General features: G+C 44.6%; 1 long non-coding RNA gene across 2 annotated transcripts; it reads right to left on the minus strand.

The window, feature by feature from the left end:
• Nucleotides 1-12,527: 12,527 nt before the first annotated feature.
• Nucleotides 12,528-19,098, minus strand: LOC136510038 (uncharacterized). Of its 2 annotated transcripts, none has more exons than XR_010772597.1 (4): nt 18,842-19,098; nt 13,220-13,681; nt 13,030-13,134; nt 12,528-12,960 (listed from the first exon to the last, which is right to left on the minus strand). It is a non-coding gene; the product is annotated as an uncharacterized lncRNA (long non-coding RNA). The 2 variants fall into 2 exon arrangements; XR_010772598.1 differs by lacking the exon at nt 18,842-19,098 and adding an exon at nt 15,043-15,112.
• Between the last annotated feature and the right edge of the window lie 776 nt (nt 19,099-19,874).

Below are 19,874 nucleotides of genomic sequence, written 5' to 3' on the forward strand. Positions count from 1 at the left end.
GATCAATCACAACATGTGACTAACTCTTGTGATGTAGGGAAGAAGCATGTATCCACCTCTTGTGATGATTTATTAGATATGCCATGTTCTTCACATATAGATGCGTGTTCTACTTCTATGTCTTGTGAGACTAACATTTTAAAGGAGAAGAATGAGTTCAAAAGATAAGTGAAGAATTTGAGCAACAAGCTAGAAAGGTGCTACAACACCAAAATCACCTTTGAGCATATGCTAAACAACAAAAGAAGCTATGGTGATATGAGTGACATTGGATTCAACAAGAGCATGACAAAGGGGAAAGAAAATGAGAAAGAAAGATAAAGAAGCAAGAACAAAAGAGGCTACCTTATTTCATGTACTTCAAATACCATGAAGTGGGACATCTTGCAAATGGTTGCCCCAATGAAGAAAAGCTCAAGTTGAAGAAAGAAGAAGAGAGACTCAAACATGTCAAATGCTTCAAGTGCCGCACTTGGGGTCATCTCACCTCAATGTGCCCAACCAAGCAATTGGTAAAGCAAAAAGAAGAGCCTCAACCAAAGCCACAAGTTGAGCAAGAAAAGACACCCCAAGAGCAAATCAAGATTAATCATGAAAATGGTGGTGACTTGATGATGAAGAAGAAGAAAACAAGAAGGGGTGGAAGAGCAAGGCATCCAATGCTTGATCAAGATGCTAAGATGATGAGCAAGACTCAAGATGAGAAGAAGGTGTATGCTCACATCAAGTGCTTCAAGTGTGAAGGTATGGGACACTTTGCCTCGAGGTGTCCTACCAAGCTTGAGAAGAGGACTCAAGCAACTCATGAGAGGCAAGGCAATGAGAAGCAATACAAGAGCAATGAAGAGAAGACTCTAACCAAGAGAAATTGCTATGCATGCCGGGAAATAGGACACATGGCTAATTCATGTCCCCCTAGATAATACTCATAAGCCCATTTCAATTGATGATGATTCTATGCTTAGAAAGGATGGTGATGGTACCTTTTTGGTTTCTATTGCAAAACATCCCGCTAAATATACTAAGGCTACGCCTAAGTATGTTGCACTTAACTTAAGAGGCCCAAACTTGTTTGGGTACCATCAAAAAGTGGATGAATATGTGTTGGTACCATCGGCATTGAAGACTTGGTTCAAGTGGTATTTATTTTGTTGATCATATGATTGATCCAAGTATTGAAAAGCAATTATCATTATCCCAATGCCATGAGAAGTTAAGTGAAGTCCAAATGTGTTACAACGTACAAGTGCAATTATCAAGTTGTGGATGATTTATTGGATATATCTAGTGGCTTGCAAATATAAGAGTTGAAGCTTGCAATTGGATGATCATGAGCTAACCAAGGTATATTCTTTATTGATCTAATTCATTTAGGTGCATATGAGTTGATTGAATGGATATATATGCATATGTTGCTTGCTATAAGATGTTTGAATGGACAAATGCTTAGTAATCAAATTTGAGTTGGTATGAATGGATAAGTTCATAAGATGACTTTTAGTAAGTAGATTGAATGGATGCATGTCTTGTGAAAGTATTAAAACAAGTATATTTCAAGTTTGGTTCAAATTGAAGATAGATAGCACATGTGATGAAATCTATCCTAAAATTGAAAAATCTGAGCTAGCTGAGATCAAATCTAAGTTTGAGTGATCAAATCTTTTTGGATTAGCTTAAAATTTGGTATGCATGCTCTAGACTTATGTTATTAAGTGCTGTATGAATTTCATGAGAATTGTATAAGAGATACTTTGGTTTTAAAGTGGATCTTATCAGCTATAGTGCAGCAGTTTTCAGTATATAGCAGTGGTGGAAGAATTAAAATCTGGTAGTAATCTGGAAGTCAAATGAAGTTCAAATTTTGACAGATGCTAGATGACTTAGTGAAGCACATCTCCACCAAATTTAGTGTCATTTGGATCTGTATATTTGGAGATATGGATTTTTCGTTAGAGGGTACAGAATTTGTCAGAAAAGTTACAATTATTGGATTGATCAAGAGTCACTTTGATTGAAAGGTTCTCAAGTTGGAATCATGTTTATAAGTGATTGAGGTACCTAAGTTTAGTTTTGAGATGAGCTAGAAGCATAACAAACAAAGAGTACAAGGCCATTTGATTGTGGAGTATACTTGACACACATTTGGTACTCTAAGTGAAAGATCAAGATCACACTCGAGATGAAGATGGAGTTTAAGTTCTAGTGACAATTAGAAATCATTTGATAGAAAGAAAAAGACTTAAACAAGTAGAATGAAAAGAACTTAAAGAAGGATTCATGGTTACTCATAAAATTAAGTCCATCACTTGAACCAATCAATCAATTCATTTCAAGTGAGTGTCAAGGGTGGTTCTTTAGAGAGAGAGAGATCATTCTCCCTATGTGTAGGGGCTTGCCTCCTTTTGTAGGTAAACCATGTATGGTACTGTGGGGGGGGGGGTCTAACCCTAGGTACCCATGGTGAACTACATGGGCAATGCCACAAAGGGTAGTCCAGCTCACAAGACAGAGGCTTGCAGCGCACGACACTGCCTAGTGCACGCCGCAAGGCACCTTGACGACATCTTGAAGATCACGTAGAATCTGTTAAGATATGCCGAATATAATATTCCATGTATATCTTGTTCATTACCTAATTAGACTTAGACCTGATCGGCATGTAACCCTACCCTCGGGCTATATAAGGAGGGTAGGGGACCCCCTCAAAACACACGCAATCATATATGATAGCCAATACAAACCGACGGGACATAGGATTAGGGTACTACATCAAGTTGACAGCCTGAACCTGTCTAAATCTTGTGTCTTGTCAGCATCTCACTCCTGATCTCACTCACCTCTATGACAAATCTACCATCATGGGTATACCCTTTGGTGGACTATAGAGCACATTTAGTCAACAGTTGGTGCGCTAGGTAGGGGTGTGCGCTTGATCTCTTGGCAGGCTAGATGGTATGTTTTCCAAGCTCTCCATTCACCCCCAGGGCTGGCCAAACCTTCATGGTCGGTTCCATCACCTAGGTCATCAATGCTAATGGCGACGGGGAGGTCATCCAGCCAGTGTAGGACTACCCTGCATCGGTAGCCCTAACATCTACGCTAGCAAATCCGATCTTGGGATCTCTCCCGAGTTCGTCTTCTTTTCTGGCAGCCTGCCCTTCGGTGCCACGCCAGCTGAGGAAGCCCATCCAGCAGGATGACCTAATCGCATCTATAGATCGGGTTGATGAGAAGCTCGCTGAATGCTTGTCGCTCATAGAGTCGATCCGAGATCAGTCTCCTTATGATGACGAGTATCCTCCATTCTAGGTGGTGTGCCCTAAGCGCTCCGCTCGGTCACATCGCCCGAGGTGGCAAGATGCAGATCTGAGCATCATGACGACTCCGCAAGGGCGTACAGTGCAGCGCCAACCGCTCTCTAGATCTGACCATCCTAGGGTTGGTCGGCAAGCTCCAATGTGGGGTCCCATGATGGCTCACCCCTATGGGATGGCCAACATAGCCGCTTCATATCAAGAGGCCCTGCTCGATCTCTACGTTGACCAGATCGGTGACATTCATCCGCTCACTAAGCTCGTTCTGCCTAGCACCGACCAGTTTGCACCGGCTATCAACATGGTGTAGATTCATCAGCTCAATGATGACTCTCTGCTCCTGATCTTAGAGGTAGATCTGGGGACAAAATCGGAAGGCTCCACCAAAATAGTCACTGAGACTATCATCGACCTTATTGCCAACTCTTCATCCCCACCTAGATGCTTTCCCAAGGAAATCTTCATGATCAGTGCCGATAGTGCTGCTCGTGATGGGGAGACTGGCGTTCAACACACTACACAAGAAGAAAGAAACATCGATCGCGCCCAGCACCGTGGTGAAGCAGACGCCGTTGTAGCCATAGCAAACACCAATCTTGGTACGGCCAACGATGGTGGCGCTGCCCATAACCAAGGAAGGCATCGTGTCATCCACAACCTCAATGAGGAATTCATCCAAGTTGATGGGCATGAGGTCTTACTGACACCGAGTGCCAACCTCACCATCAACATGAACAAGCTGGGCAGGATCATGCCATCACCAGAGCTCGCCAAAGCCACCGCCATGCTCAAAGCAGCCATTGTTCAGGTTAACGAAAATCACCAGAATTAGGCACCATCTCACTCCACCTCTTCAAACCGATCTACTAGGCCACGTAGGGCCTAATCCTAGCGACCTAGTGGAAGGCGCCTCCAGGCAGGCGGCCCTTATCTCCAAGGGGGATCGAGGGGCAATTACATTATCAATCCCAGGGAACGGCTGCAATATGCCAACCCTAATGCCAACTAGGAGGTTGAACAACCTACTGGTGACTTGCGACAGCATCTCAATAATCATCATGACGTTCATCACTGTATCAATAATTGGTGTAACTCACGCCACACGGAGGATATTGTTTGCTGCCAGCAATATGATGAAGCTCGGGGCAATCCTAAGGCGACGTTTGAGCCGATCTAGCTGGCTCACTCCACCAATGTCGCATAGCCCACTTGAGACACCGCTCGCCCCACCGCTAGCAACACCACATGGCCAGTTGCTGGTGTCGCTATTCCACCAGCTGCTAGAGACGTGGCCGTTGTCGACAATATTGATGGTTCATGAGCATTCACCGCAAAGCTATGAATTGTATAGTGGCCCCCCCAACGTCGAGCAGTACAAAGGTCATGCCAACCCTAAGCAATGGCTCACGAGCTCTGCCACCGCTATGTAGGCTGGTGGCAGTAGCACTGACATCATGGCGAACTACTTCCCCATCATGCTTAAGCCCACCATGATGAATTGGCTCATGAGCCTCTAGTCGGACATCATTGACTCATGGGATGACCTCAAGAGGTTGTTCGTTGAGAATTACAAGGCTACATGTGAGTAGTCGGGGACAAAGCATGACCTAGCCAGAGTCTATCAGAAGCCTAGCGAGCTCCTTTGGAGCTACATTAGATGTTTCTTCAAGGTCAAGAATCATATTCCAAACATCCTAGAGTCCAAAGTTATCACCACCTTTATCCAAGGACTTTACCATCGTGATGAGCTCCGCATAAAGTTCAATAAGAAGCCACTAGCATCGATCGGCGAGATGTCCACAACCACCAAACAATATGCTAACGCTAAGGAGGCTGACTTGTGTCACCATGAAGATATCGCCCGGGTTCCCCGGCCCAATCACTCACCATGTCGCAACGACGAATGCTGTGATGAATGGTGCAGCGATGATCGAGACCACCGCTATGATGATCGCGAGTGTCACCTCAACAACCATGATCATCATGATAGATAGGAGACCTCCAGGGCAGGATAGCTCTGATGCCTTTGACCAGAGAACTTCATTGCCTCCATTGAGCAGCCACAAGCTAAGCACAACTACAGTGCATAGTTCGACAAGCTCCTCGATGACCCATGCCTGATCCATAAGGGCACAAAGCATACCATGAGGGAGTGCATGGGTCTAGCCAATATCTTCTAAGAATAGGCGGATAAGAGACGTACAGATGACAATAACGGTGGCAAGGATCCCGAACCCCCCAACATGGGTGATGCATTTCAAGATCCTAGCAAGTCCATCCACACAATCTTTAGAGGTCTGGCTGCCTCTAAGATCAAGCGCGATAAGAAGCTCACTTCTCGGTGAGTCTTATCTGTTAGGGGCATCAACACCATCACTGACCCTATATACCTCCCCTAGTCGGAACAACCCATCACTTTTAGCAGGGCCGACCAGTGGGCAGAAATACCTTACACATGATGCTCCCCCCTTGTGCTAGACACTATCATCCACAAGGTGCGCTTCACGAAGGTCCTCATCGACGGTGACAGTGCCCTCAACATCCTCTTCGCCAGCGCCTTGTTTGAACTAGGCCTCTCTAAGGAAGATCTCACCCCGTCAACTCTCCTTTCTGGGGGTCATCCCAGGAAATGCTTGCCAGCCCCTAGGCGAAATCACTCTGCCAGTGTAGTACGGCACTGTCAAGATGTTCCGCATCAAGTATATCAACTTTCTGGTGGCCGATTTTGACACCACCTACCACACCATCCTTGGTCGTCCGACATAGACCAAGTTCATGGCCATACCGCACTATCCTTACATGGTGCTCAAGATGCCAGCCCCTAGAGGAGTCCTTACCTTATAGGCTAACCTTGCCATTGCCTATGCCTATGAGAAGGAGAGTCTCACACACGCCGAGCCAGTCATCCTCTCCCTTCGCATGGACGCTTGCCTTACCGAGTCAAAGAAGGTGCCCTTGTGAAAGTTCTAGTTTGGTTTTGGTGAATTGATGAAACCCTAAGTGCTAACCTAGTTCATCTAAGTGATCATGAGATAGGTAGCATTATTCCAAGTGGTGAAGCAACGGTGAAGATCATGATGATGGTGATGCCAGGGTGATGATCAAATACTTGGACTTGGAGGAGAAGAAAGAGAAAAACAAAAATATCAAGGCAAAGGTGAAACTTGATAGGAGCTTTTTTGTTTTGGTGATCAAGACACTTAGTGAGTGTGATCACATTTAGGATTGATAGCCATACTATTAAGAGGGGTGAAACTCGTATCGAAATGCGGTTATCAAAGTGCCACTAGATGCTCTAAGTCATTACATATGCATTTAGGATCTAGTGGAGAGCCAATACCCTTAAAAATATTGGTGAAAATATGCTAACACACGTGCACAAGGTGATACACTTGGGGCGTGATTGGTTGGCCGAACCAGGCCATCCTCACACCATTTAGTTGTCTGACCTCATTCATGTGGCGTGTTTGGTTGCCCTGCTCGCACCTTTCACATGTATCCTTTTATTCATCTGCCCTCCTCCATCCTGCACGACTTCGTCTTCTAGATTTCTCCTTCCCTCATGGTGTAGGATGACTTGATTCACTCAGGATGCAGGGACCCATGCGTCAAACACCCAAAAAACTGATGCATGCATGCAACCAAACACAACCCCGTCTTGTACTGAACCAATAGCAAAGACAACCAAACACGACCACCTGCACGAGCTCAACCCGACTTCTTTGGTCCTGCACGGCCTAGCCATCCTGGCTCAAGGCTTTCTCTGCAACCAATCATGCCTTTGGTGTTTGGCACATTTGAGCAAGGGTGGAAAAGTTAGCGAAGTAAAGGAGGTGATTGTTAGTGTGAAATAGTGACCGGACGTAGGTCACATAGTGACTGGACTCAGGGGAACAATGTTCGATCAATTTTAGAAGAAGTTGGTGTGCTCGGGTTCTGTTGTTGAAGTGATAGGACGCTAGGTCAAAATGTGACCGAACACAACAGTGGTGAGTCTGGTTAGAAGAAGCCGAGGTAGCATAACCTAGGGTATTGCACCAGACACTGAGCTGGGTCTGGTTGAGGTACACCGGACGCGTCTGATCGAGAAAATGTGGCTATGGATGCTCTCTAGAAGTGACCAGACTCCATGTTATTGGAGCGTTTGGTCATTCCATCGGTGCGTCCGGTCGCTGGGTGTTGGTGCGTAGGCGCGTGAGGACCTGACGCGGGCATGGTGCGTCTGGTCCGCTTGCCTACATGTCTGATCATGACTTAGGGGTTGCACTGAGTCACTTGACCATTGAGATCGTGCAGATGTCATTGAACGTGGGGGACACATGGACGATGATCAGTGACCGGACTCTAGGGCTGGGGTGTCCGATCGATCTGATCGGCGTGTTTGGTCGCCCCGAGTTGGGCAGTAGTAAGAGCCTAATGGCTCTATTTCAAGGGGACGCTTATATAAGGCATTTGGCTAGCTCTAGCTCACCCTCTTAGCCATTTGCATTGATATAGCAACCTTGTGACCTTATCCAAAGCCCTCACACTCATCTCCATCATTGATTCATCATCTTTCTAAGATTGGGAGATAATCCAAGTGCATTGCTTGAGTGTTTGCATCTATAGGCACTTGGTATTCGTGTTTCGCTGTGAGTTTGTCTTGTTACTCTTGGTGGTTGCCACCACCTAGATGGCTTGGAGCAGCGAGGATCATTGAGCGGAGGTTGGTGATTGTCTTTGGCTCCGATCGTGGTGATTATGAGCGGTTCTTGACCTTTCCCTGGTAGAGAGGCAAAAGGTACTCTAGTGGATTACTCGTGCTTGTGTGGTCCTCAACTTGTGTTGGTTGTGTGGCACCCTATTGAGGGTTTGGCGTGTGATGCCAATTAGCCCGTGAACCTCCAAGTGAGTGAATCACCACAACAGGGACTAGCTTACCGGTAAGCAAGTGAACCTTGGAGGAAAAATCATTGTCTTGATTGTCTCCTTGGTATTCATTGGTATTTAGGTCACTTGCCACTTTGATATACCTCTCTACCACTCTCTTGTATTTCATTATACATTCACTTGGATAGAGCTAGTGGTAGTTAAGACTAGATAGTGTATCATTTAATTGTATTACTCTCACTAGGTTGATCACCTAGGTGTATATTAGTGGCATAGCTTTGTTGTGATATACTAGAGATCATAGAAAATAGAATTGGGTAGGTGACTTGCAACCCCAAGTATAGTGCTAGTGCAAAACTCGCTTCACCATCTTATTAACTAATTATTTGTCTTAGTGTTGTTGTAGAAAATTTTAATAGACTATTCACCCCCTCTAGCCATTAGGACCTTTCACCCTAGAAGAGTAGGAGATCCCGACGATGGCGGTGACTCATGAAGCTACCAAGGCCAAGTAAACCAAGGAGGTAAGCCTTGGCCTCGCCGGCCCGTCCAAGACCATGAAGATCGGGGCCCACCTGGACCCCAAATAGGAAGGCGCACTTGTCAGTTTCCTACGTACCAACATAGATGTGTTTGCATGGAAACCTATAGACATACCTAGGGTACCAAGGGAGCTGATTGAGCACTCCTTACATGTCTTGCCGACCGCCAAGCCAATCAAGAAGAAGCTCCAATGATTCGTACCAGACAAGAAGGAGGCTATTAGGGTAGAATTAAACCGGCTTCTAGTAGCCAGATTTATTAAAGAAGTGTATCATCCCAAGTGGCTGGCTAACCCAGTGCTCGTTTAAAAGAAGAATAAAGAATGGAGAATGTGCGTTGATTACACCGATCTCAACAAACACTGCCCTAAAGACCCCTTCGGTCTTCCTCGCATCGACAAGGTCGTTGATTCTACTACCAGTTGTGAATTACTTTCTTTTTTAGATTGTTATTCCGGTTATCACTAGATCTCATTGAAAGAGGAGGATTAGATCAAAATATCCTTCATCACACCGTTTGGCACCTACTATTACACCACCAAGTCCTTCAGACTCAAAAATGTTGCTGTGGCATATCAAAGAGCTATTCAGCGTTGTCTTAAAGATCGGATAGGGCACCACATCGAGGCCTACATTGATGATGTTGTTGTTAAGTCCAAGACCACCGATAAGCTTATCGCCGACCTCGAGCAAACATTCAAGGCTCTCAAGGAGTTCCGATGGAAACTGAATCCCACTAGTGTATATTCGGTGTTCCATCTGGCATCCTCTTGGGCTACATCGTCAGCGCTAGAGGCATTGAGGCAAACCCCAAAAAAGTCTCGGTCATCACCTGTATGAAGCGGCTGACCAGTGTAAAGGACGTCTAGAAGCTTACGGGATGCATGGTGGCTCTCAGCCACTTCATATCACGTCTTGGAGAGAAAGGTCTCCCCTTCTTCAAGCTGCTTAAGGCTAGCGAACATTTCGTGTGGACGGAGGAAGCTGATGAAGCTTTCACCAAGATCAAGCAGTTCTTGACTTCACCTCCAAATATGACTGCGCCGCAATCCGATGAGACTTTATTGATCTACATCACCATGACTCCCTAGGTTGTTAGCACAACTATTGTCATTGTGCGCGAGGAGGCTAGGCATGCGTACAAGGTCCAATGACCAGTCTACTTCATCAGTGAGATCCTGAACGAGTCCAAGACTTGGTATCCTCAGGTTCAAAAGCTGGTGTATGCGGTCCTGATTACATCCTACAAGCTCTACCATTACTTTGAGTTCTACAAGATCACCGTGGTCTCTGAATTCCCACTCGATGATATCCTCCGTAACAAAGAAGCCAACAGCCGCATCATCAAGTGGGCGGTTGAGCTCGACAGGTACTCCATCGAGTTCAGGAGTTGACCGTCTGTCAAGTCACAAGTTTTGGCTAATTTCATCGCCGAATGGACTTAGATCCAAGAGCCTATCCCGGCCGATCACCCTGAGCATTAGAAGATGTACTTCGACGGTGCTCTCAACATTGAAGGTGTTGGGGCAGATGTACTATTCATTACTCCCTCCAAGGATGAGCTCCAATATGTACTCCGGATTCATTTTCTGGCCTCCAACAAGGCTGCTGAATATGAGACATGTCTCCACGACCTCCGCATGACCGTGGAGCTCGGCATCAAGCGCCTCATGGTATACGGTGATTCTGCCCTAGTCATCGACCAGCTCAATAAGGATTGGTCCTGCACCAGCGAGAAGATGGATGCTAACTGTGCACAGATCAGAAAACATGAAGGGAAGTTCTATGGCATCGATTACCATCATATTTCTCGTGATGCCAATCAGGCAGCCGATCGCCTATCCAAGCTAGGGTCATCTAGGGCTAAAGTTCTAGCAGGAGTATTTGTTCAAGACCTCATGACCCTGTCCATCCAAGAAGAGCAGTCAGTCGCTAAGACACTACTCGCCGAGCAATTAGTTATGATCATACCTACTCCTACTTTTGATTGGAGAGAGCCTTTCATCAAATATCTCATCTCGGCTGAGGTCCCGAGCGACAAGACAGAGATGGAATGACTCATTCATCATAGTAAGCACTATGTGCTAGTTGATGGCAAGTTAATGTGGAAGAATGCCAGAGAAGAACTATTGCAGAAGTGCATTATCCAAAAGGAAGGAGAAAAATTACTGCTCGAGATTCATGCCTATTCATGTGGCAACCATGCCGCGTCTAGGAACCTAGTCGGCAAAGCTTTTTGAGCTGGATTTTACTGGCCATCCGCTATAGTAGATGCTGAGGCACTCGTTTGCCATTGTGTGGGCTGCCAGTTTTTTGCCAAGCAGATACATGTGCCACCGCAAGCCCTTCAGTCCATCTTGCATCTTGGTATTTTGCATGCTGGGGACTAGATATGATTGGCCCATTCAAACCAGCTTTGGGAGGTTTCAGATATGTATATGTCACCATCGATAAATTCTTTAAGTGGATTGCGTATAAACCATTTGTCACAGCAATTGCGAAAAAGGCAGCCGATCTGATCGAGGAGATTGTTCACCGTTTTGGTCTGTCGAATAGCATCATCACTAACCTAGGCACCACGTTTACTAGCAATGATTTTTGGGATGTCTGTGAGGACCGATGCATCTCTGTGAAGTATGTTTCAGTCGCCCACCCTAGAGCCATTGGCCAGGTTGAACGGGCAAACGACATGATCTTAGACGCCCTTAAAAAGAGATTGTATCAGAAAGATGAGAAGCATCCGGGCAGATGGCTTAAGGAATTGCCAGCGGTAGTCTGGGGACTCTAGACCCAGACTAGTCGCAACACATGCGTTTCTCCATATTACCTGGTATACGGCTCGGAGGCCAAGAGTTGAGAATTTCAATGAAGAACAGTCGGCTCTAGCCCGACAACAAGATGTTCATCGCCTTGAGGAAGAACGCTTGGTTACATGCGTGTGCACACCTAAGTATCTAGAAGGCCTATGGAGGTACTACAACCGTAACATCCAGGAGCGAACATTTATAGTTGGCGATCTGGTACTCCGAAGGAAGAAGAAGACCGAAGGACTACATAAACTTTCGTCGCACTGGGAGGGTCCCTTCATCGTCAAAGAGGTCACCTGACCTGGATCCTACAGGCTATGCGACTCCGAAGGGGTGAACATCCCCAATTCATGGCACATCGATCTCCTTAGGCGTTTCTATCACTGAATCGCTCCCAAAATAAAGATATTTATTTCTCCATATTTGATGATTCAACAAAGCTTGCGCTGATTTCTCCAATTATGTTCTCCAATTGTGTTCTCCATTATTTTCGCCATTACGTTGTCTCCAATTTTTCTCTGAATGTTTTCTCTAATTTTTGTTGCCATGCTTACACCAAATTCTAACTCGCCGACTACTCTCCATATTTTAACATCTCCATAATGCGTTATTCACCAATTCTCCACGCGTATCATTGCCAACACACACTTCACTTTGAGTGCCGATTAGCCATGTTTTTACCCATGTCATCCAGAAGCGACCCTGATCTCGACTTTTTCCTACGCGTGCATGAGCCACGCTCTACGCTATGGACAGTCAGCAGCGGCTCCTTGGTGACGCTTTCTTCTCTTATGCGTACACGGGTGCCAGCCACTCCGCGCTATAGAGCTTGACGGCTAGCCAGGGCTGGTCGCATGGTACAAAACTAACTGGAAAGCAATTAAATCATACATAAACATGAACTAAGCAAACTCCAAAATAAACACCATGTTTATGCTTGCAACTCCGTCTAGCTAGAACTTAAAAGTTTTTCTCATACATTCATCGCCTAATTGTTCTGATTTTGTTGCTCTGTGTCACCAAAGATATCCAGGTCTTCGACGAGCTTGAAGGCCGACTCTGTTGCCTTCTCCGCGAGCTGGTCGGCCACCTTATCCTCCGTTCCTTCAGCGAACCCGCTGTCAATGATCTTCAGATCCACCGCTGGGTACAGGGACCGGACGATTGACAAGGCATGCCCAACTGCAATACACGCCGCGCTGTGGACACACACCCTAAAATTCGACCAGGCCGTCCTGCACCTTTCCACAAAAGGATCTGGCGGGAGCGGATTTTCATCAAGATCTCCAAACGGGGGCGGTGCCGGTTTTCCATCAATGAAATCAAGGACTGGTGTTATCCCTGCGATGATGGCATTCATTTCGGCGCGCACAGCCTTCAGTTCCAGCTTGTAAGACCAGTACTGCGTCTGCGAGTTCTCACGGACCACTGCGAAACACCGACATGACAACGAGGCTCACACAATAAAAAACAAGAGTTTTTGCAAAGATCACTTACGTGCAAGCTCATCAGTGGTTTTTATGTGCGCTTATCACACGTCATCCCTCTCCTTCTCCATGCGCTGGATGGCCTCCTCGGCCAGGAACAACCGCGTCGCTAGATCTGCAATAGCAACAATGACGTCATCATGACAAAGGTACAAACAAACAGACGTATCACAGATTTGTTGACGGGTATATGGTCTTACCATTCTTCTCCTCGGCAGCAGTGGCAAGCTGAGTACCGGTCTCACCGAGCTGTACCTGGGTGGCGGCAAGCTCCTCTCGGGCTATGTCGCGCTCAATGGCCAGATCCTTCTTCTCCGGCTGCACTTGGTACACCCGTGCTTGCAGCCTGTTCCGCTCTTCCTTGAGACCGATTATTTCGTCCTCATGCGCCTTCACCTCCGCAAGCAGTCGTGTCACGCCCCCAATAAAACATCCTTGGAGGTGGCAGGGCCACACACTTACAAACTTTTGTCATTTATACGTGTGCAAGGCATTGTGGAAATGATTCTATGAAAATATGTAATCAACTTTATTTTGTGTCAACCATCCTGGTGTTACATGGATTTATTGTACTCATTTTATTATGAAGTAAACAAACTACAACTACTACTATTCCTGGACGTCACTCCCTAGCCCAATAGACTCTTCATCTTCATCCAAATCTGCACATACCAGCAAACAAGCAAGGCAATGAGTATGTTTTTCCATACTCAGCAAGAGAGGTTAGCTCAGATTATTTAGATTGCTCCTGTTCACCATAGGACACAGTTTTAGTGATATGTGAGCATAGTATTAGTCAAACATTAGGTTTTTAATTAAGTCTCTGCAGAGAATTGTATGTTGAATCGTCATAATTTCCCCCAAGTTGGTAATACCCCATCTCTGAGAAACCATCACCAGGTTCCTTACTTGAGTGAGGCTTGCCCATCTCACCCTGATATCGGTCTTGCTGCATGTCGCGATTTCAGGAACCGGTTGCCTAAGGCTAAGTACTACCACATTGTTTTCCCAGAATTATGACGAGTATAACATGGTATATAGTTAGGGTTAGTTAGTAACGTTCTGGTATGCACAGCTTGCCTTGGTTGAGCTCTTCCTTGTACTCCTGAAGACCAGCACCTAACAGATTTGAATAAGTTTTGGTTAATTATGTGGTTACAGTGAAAGCCATTATCAATGTTCAGAGTCCATTATTTGGCTACTGCATACAGTTCAGATTAGCCCTCTGTATAACTATATTCTATACAGTTCAATATCAGTCACCATTGTCATTTGGGAACGGTTCAGTCAATTTGGGGTTTTACCTTGTTTGGTTCTTGGATATCTCCAACAACAACATCTAAAATACAAGACCCATTCGTCCTTTGGATAACGCTACAGGTAAAAGGTTCAATACCTATTCGGCATCTTCTCCAACAACAAGACCCAAAAGAGAATCCTTTCTGCAAATGGGTTTCCAGAAGAGAGGATACTCATATTTGGGTTGTGCCTCTCAGGCAACCCAAAATAGGTCTCCCGTATAGGTAGTCTGTTGGAGACTGATTTTATATCTCTTGCTACCCATTTTGGGTTTGAGTCTCCTTATTGGAGACGGTCTTATTAGTGCTTACATGTGTACTACTCTATGCCAGTTCAGAAGTATCTATCATGTTACAGAGTTCTAGCCAGCAGCAGTGACCCTAGCCGGCATGTACTGACTTACTGTTCTCATTAGTTAACATCTCATTTAAGTGCATAGAGAGGTCTTCTTGCATTCAGGTTCAGAGGACAAGTCAAGACTTGCATGCAGTCAGCAAATATGCATATGTGCCTCCATAGTCCAGAAGTAGTAGTAGTAGCAACTAGCAACTAGCTGCTAGCAATAGCAGATTATAGATTGCAGGTTTAAATTTATGGATCAGATTGCATATGGGAAGGCTTAGTGTCTATAGCAAGAGTTTCTAATACAAATCACTAGAACACAGGGAAAACTAAGGCATAGTAATTTTAAGAAAGCAATAGAAATCAGATTAACAGGGCGCACCTGACAAGCAACTTCCTCCCTTCAGTGCCTCTGATTTCTCTCAACTTTTCCCAACCTTACTATGAAAGTGTCTTGGTGTTTTGGTGTGGCTACTAGCAGGGTACAGAGGTGTATATATATATACGGGAACTCTTGACCCAGAGTTGGGTTAATTCTACCCGGGTTGAGTTACTAATGTTTATCCGCAGGTATACGTGGAGGCTAAGGAAGTATGTACGTGTCCAAGGTTTTCTTTTATTTTCTACATTCTTTTTTTTTTACTGCTGTAATACTTATCACTACTCTGGTACGTAGTTCTTTCCAGCACAAGTAATCATCAGAATATGTAATGTTCCATATAGTTCCCACCTAATCGTTGGGAAATTATAGACTTTAGCAAAAACAATTTTTTGTTATCATCATGGTGTGTCTTTAATTTTTTTCAGCTTTTATTGATTCTTACAGTCTTCCCTCCTTAATTAAATTTCGTCCTCGAAATTTCCATACCTTTAGTTTTGTAAGAGATTTGGGTATGATTTCTTCATATCTTCTTCCAATTCCCAAGTAGCCACATCCTCGGAGTGATTGCTCCATTTAATTTTTAGGAATCAAATCACCTTATGTCTTATTTTTCTCTCTTTTGTGTCAAGAATATGGGTTGGATATTCCTCATCAGTTAGATCTTCCTGTAATGATGTGGCTGGTATTTCAACATATTCCTTTGGTTCACGAACACATTTTCGAAGCACATGAAACACATTGTGGATTCCTTCTAGAGATTCTGGTAGTTTCAGCCTATATGCAACTTCTCCAATTTTCTCACAAATTGGGAATGGACCTATGTATCTTGGACTTAATTTCTTATTCATCCCAAATCTTTTTATCCCCTTCATGGGCGATACTTTTAGATATACTAGTCCTCCCACTTCAAACTCAAGCTTCCTTCTTTTGTTATCTGCATAACTTTTTTGTCTACTTTGTGCTGTCCTAAGTCGTTCTCTTATTACCCTTACCTTTTCTTCGGTTTCTTGTACAATCTCGGGTCCTAATATTCTCCTTTCTCCAACTTCATTCCAACAAATAGGCGATCGACATTTTTTTTTCCATATAGTGCCTCATATGGGGCCATTTTAATAATGGCCTGGTAGCTGTTATTATAAGCAAATTCTACTACAGGTAGGTATTCATCCCATGCTCCTTGAAACTCAATAGCACATGCTCTAAGCATATCCTCTATGATTTGATTAACTCTCTCCGTCTGGCCATCAGTCTGTGGATGTTATGCGGTACTAAAATCTAGGTTTGTCCCAAGTGCCTTGTGCAAGCCTTTCCAAAAATGCGAGACAAACCGAGGATCCCTATCTGATACAATTCTTGTTGGAACTCCATGCAAAGATACTATTTCTTGGATATACAGTTTGGCATATTTTTGTAGGGAAAAGGTTCTTTTGACGGGTAGGAAACGAGCAGATTTCGTTAATCTATCAACAATCACCCAAATCGAATCATTCCCACTAGGTGTATGTGGTAAACCAACACTGAAGTTCATACTAATCTCTTCCAATTTCCAAATGGGTATGGATAGTGGTTGCAGCAAACCGGCGGGCGTTTGGTGCTCAGCCTTTACTCGTTGGCAGATATCACATTCCGACACAAATCAGGCAATTTCACGTTTCATATTTCTCCACCAAAATGTTTCCTTAATGTCCTTATACATTTTTGTGCCTCCCAGGTGTATAGTGTATGGGGAAGAATGTGCTTCCTCTAAAATTTTCTCTTTCAGGGTGATATCGTTGGGGATGCATAATCTATTCCGGAACCGTAGGAGGCCCTCTTGATCAATCCTGAAGTCAGTCTGCTTCCCATTCTCTACATCTTTCCTTATGGTCTGCATACGTTTATCAGTTATTTGTTTTTGTAAAATTTCTTCTTGCAAGGTTGGCTTGATCTGAATGGCTTGAAGGGATATTTCTGGCACATGGCATTTTATCTCTACCTCTAGCTGTTCCAGATCTTTCAATAGGTCACTCTGCTCAGTCAGGAGTGTGGCCATGTTGCAAGCAGTTTTTCGGCTTAATGCATTGGCCACTATATTAGCCTTTCCTAGGTGGTAATTAATAATGACATCATAGTCCTTCACTAATTCTAGCCATCTTCTTTGTCTAAGGTTTAGCTCTTTTGTGTAAAGATATACTTTAGTCTCTTATGATCAGTGTATATTTCAGAGTGTACACCATAAAGATAATATCTCCATATTTTTAGTGCAAAGACTACTGCAGCCAATTCAAGATCATGGGTTGGGTAATTTTGTTCATGTACTTTTAGCTGACGCGATGCATAAGCAATCACCTTGCCATTTTGCATAAGTACGCACCCTAATCCTATCTTTGAAGCATCACAATATACAATGAAACCTTCTCCGGGTACAGGCAGTGTGAGTATTGGGGCTGTAATTAACCGATTTTTAAGTTCTTCGAAACTTTCCTCCCACTCTTTGGCCCATTCCCATTTAACCCCTTTTCTGGTTAAGCGGGTTAGTGGTGCAGCAATTTTACCAAAGTCCATTATAAACCTCCGATAGTAGCCAGACATTCCAAGGAAGCTACGTATTTCTGTGACTGTAGTAGGTCTTACCCAATCTGATACGGTTTTCACCTTTTCTGGATCCACAGATATTCCCTCACTAGATATAATATGTCCCAAGTATGACACATGGTCCATCCAAAAATCACATTTCTTCAGTTTAGCATATAATTTGTGTTCTCTTAAAATTTGAAGTACCTTCCTCAAATGATCCACATGTTCTTCTTGATTTTTAGAATATATCAAAACATCATCTATGAATACTACTACGAATTTATCCAAGTATGGTTTGAAGATTCGGTTCATTAGATCCATAAATGCAGCAGGTGCATTTTTCAACCCAAAAGGCATCACTAAATATTCATAGTGTCCATAGCGGGCGCTAAAAGCAGTTTTTGGTATATCACTACATTTTACTTTTACTTGATGATAACCAGATTGGAGGTCAATTTTAGAAAACACTTTGGATCCTTGCAACTGGTCAAATAAGTCATCTATACGTGGAAGTGGGTATTTATTCTTAATAGTTACTTTATTTAATTCTCTGTAATCAGTACATAATCTTAGACTTTTATCTTTCTTTTCAGTAAATAAAACCGGAGCTCCCCATGGAGATACACTAGGACGTATGAACCCTTTCTTCTCTAAGTCTTCTAGTCGTGCTTTCAATTCTTTTAGTTCAGCAGGTGCCATTCTGTATGGGGACTTATAAATCGATTTAGTTCCAGGAACCAGTTCAATGGCAAATTCTGTTTTTCTATCCGGTGGCAGTCCAGGTAGTTCAGCTGGGAAAACATCTGGATATTCACTAACGATTGGAATTTCTTTGATGTTTTTCTCCTTGGCAGAGATTTCAGCTATGGTTGTTTTGCCTAGTCTCTGGTTATTTCCTAAATACAGAACTTCACAGTGGTCGTTCAGTTTAAGCACTATAGTTTTCTTATCACAGTCAATACATGCTTTGTATTTTCCTAGCCAATCCATACCAAGGATGACATCAAAATCTTGCATATCTAATATGATAAGATCTTGAACTCTTCTCCATTTATGTTGATTGGGCATGATTTACAAATTAAGGTGGCAATATGGTTATCCAAAGGTGTCTGTACATATACTTGGTCTTTTAATAAGCTGTTAGTTATGGAATACTTTTTCACAAATTTGGTTGATATAAAGGAATGGGTAGCTCCTGAATCAAAAAGTACTAGACTAGGATAACCAAAAATGAGTAAGTTACCTGACACCACAGTGTTGGCTTCCTCTGCATTCTTCTTGGTTATATTAAACACTCCAATTGACAGCCGGCAGCTTCCCTTTGTTGTTCAGTTGACCTCCCCTATTATTATGGCGGCACCGGGCTTACCTCCGCAGTCGCCGCGCCGATGGCTGCGCCGCCTTCGTTCCAAACCTCTCGCTCAGGCTCGGGAACTTCAACTCCTGCCTGGCCAGCAGGACTTCCTGCCTGCCGACCAGGACTTCCTGTCTTCCCGGCGTCTATCGCCGAGCTGGGACCTTCTTCTACCAGAGGAGGGGGGGGGGGGGGGGGGGGGGGCACAAACCTTGGCGGGCAGCCCTCGAGGATAATGTCTCCCTATCCTCCAGATCGTCGTCTTCGCTCTCTGGCCTGTGGATATACTTTTGGCGCTAGCGGGGCGGGGACTCTCTGATGCTAATCCTGCTTTCACGGCAGGGCGGTGTCACCGACCTCTTCTTCTTCTTGGCAGCCGGTGCCTCGCGCATTGGCTCTTTGCCGCTGCGCAGGACGCGTCGATCAGGGCTCAGGGCAGCTTCCTATCCATCTGACGAGTTGCTCGGCATCCTCCTGCGCATTACTGCTGTGATCTTCGCCTCAGATCTCCCCCGCTTGTATCGGTCTTCACCGCCTGGCCACGTTCCGTCCGGAACCTCGGAAATATACACCTTCCGGTCCTGTCAAGCAAATCAGCGAACAGGTGTTATGCATACGGCAATCAATGATGAATGAGATAAGCTTATTCAACTACAATCACCTCTGGAGGTAGGTTCATCACACCGAAGGTCCTCTAGGGGTGCCTCCTCTCTCGTGTCTTCTTGATGGTGAAAAACTTCGCCACTTGTCGGTCGGTTTCTTCGTTGCTTAGCGGCTTGGGTGCTTCCTGTACGAAGTCCTCCTGTCGGTACTTGTATGCAGGATGCAACCTCTCTTTGCATGGCTGGATTCGGTGGTCGATGAAGTTTTGCGTGCACTTAGCCCCATCAATGTCAACACGAGCCAGAAGATCTAGAAGCTC

The sequence above is a fragment of the Miscanthus floridulus genome, chromosome 16, assembly GCF_019320115.1.
Source record: "Miscanthus floridulus cultivar M001 chromosome 16, ASM1932011v1, whole genome shotgun sequence".
Classification (NCBI taxonomy): Eukaryota; Viridiplantae; Streptophyta; class Magnoliopsida; order Poales; family Poaceae; genus Miscanthus; species Miscanthus floridulus.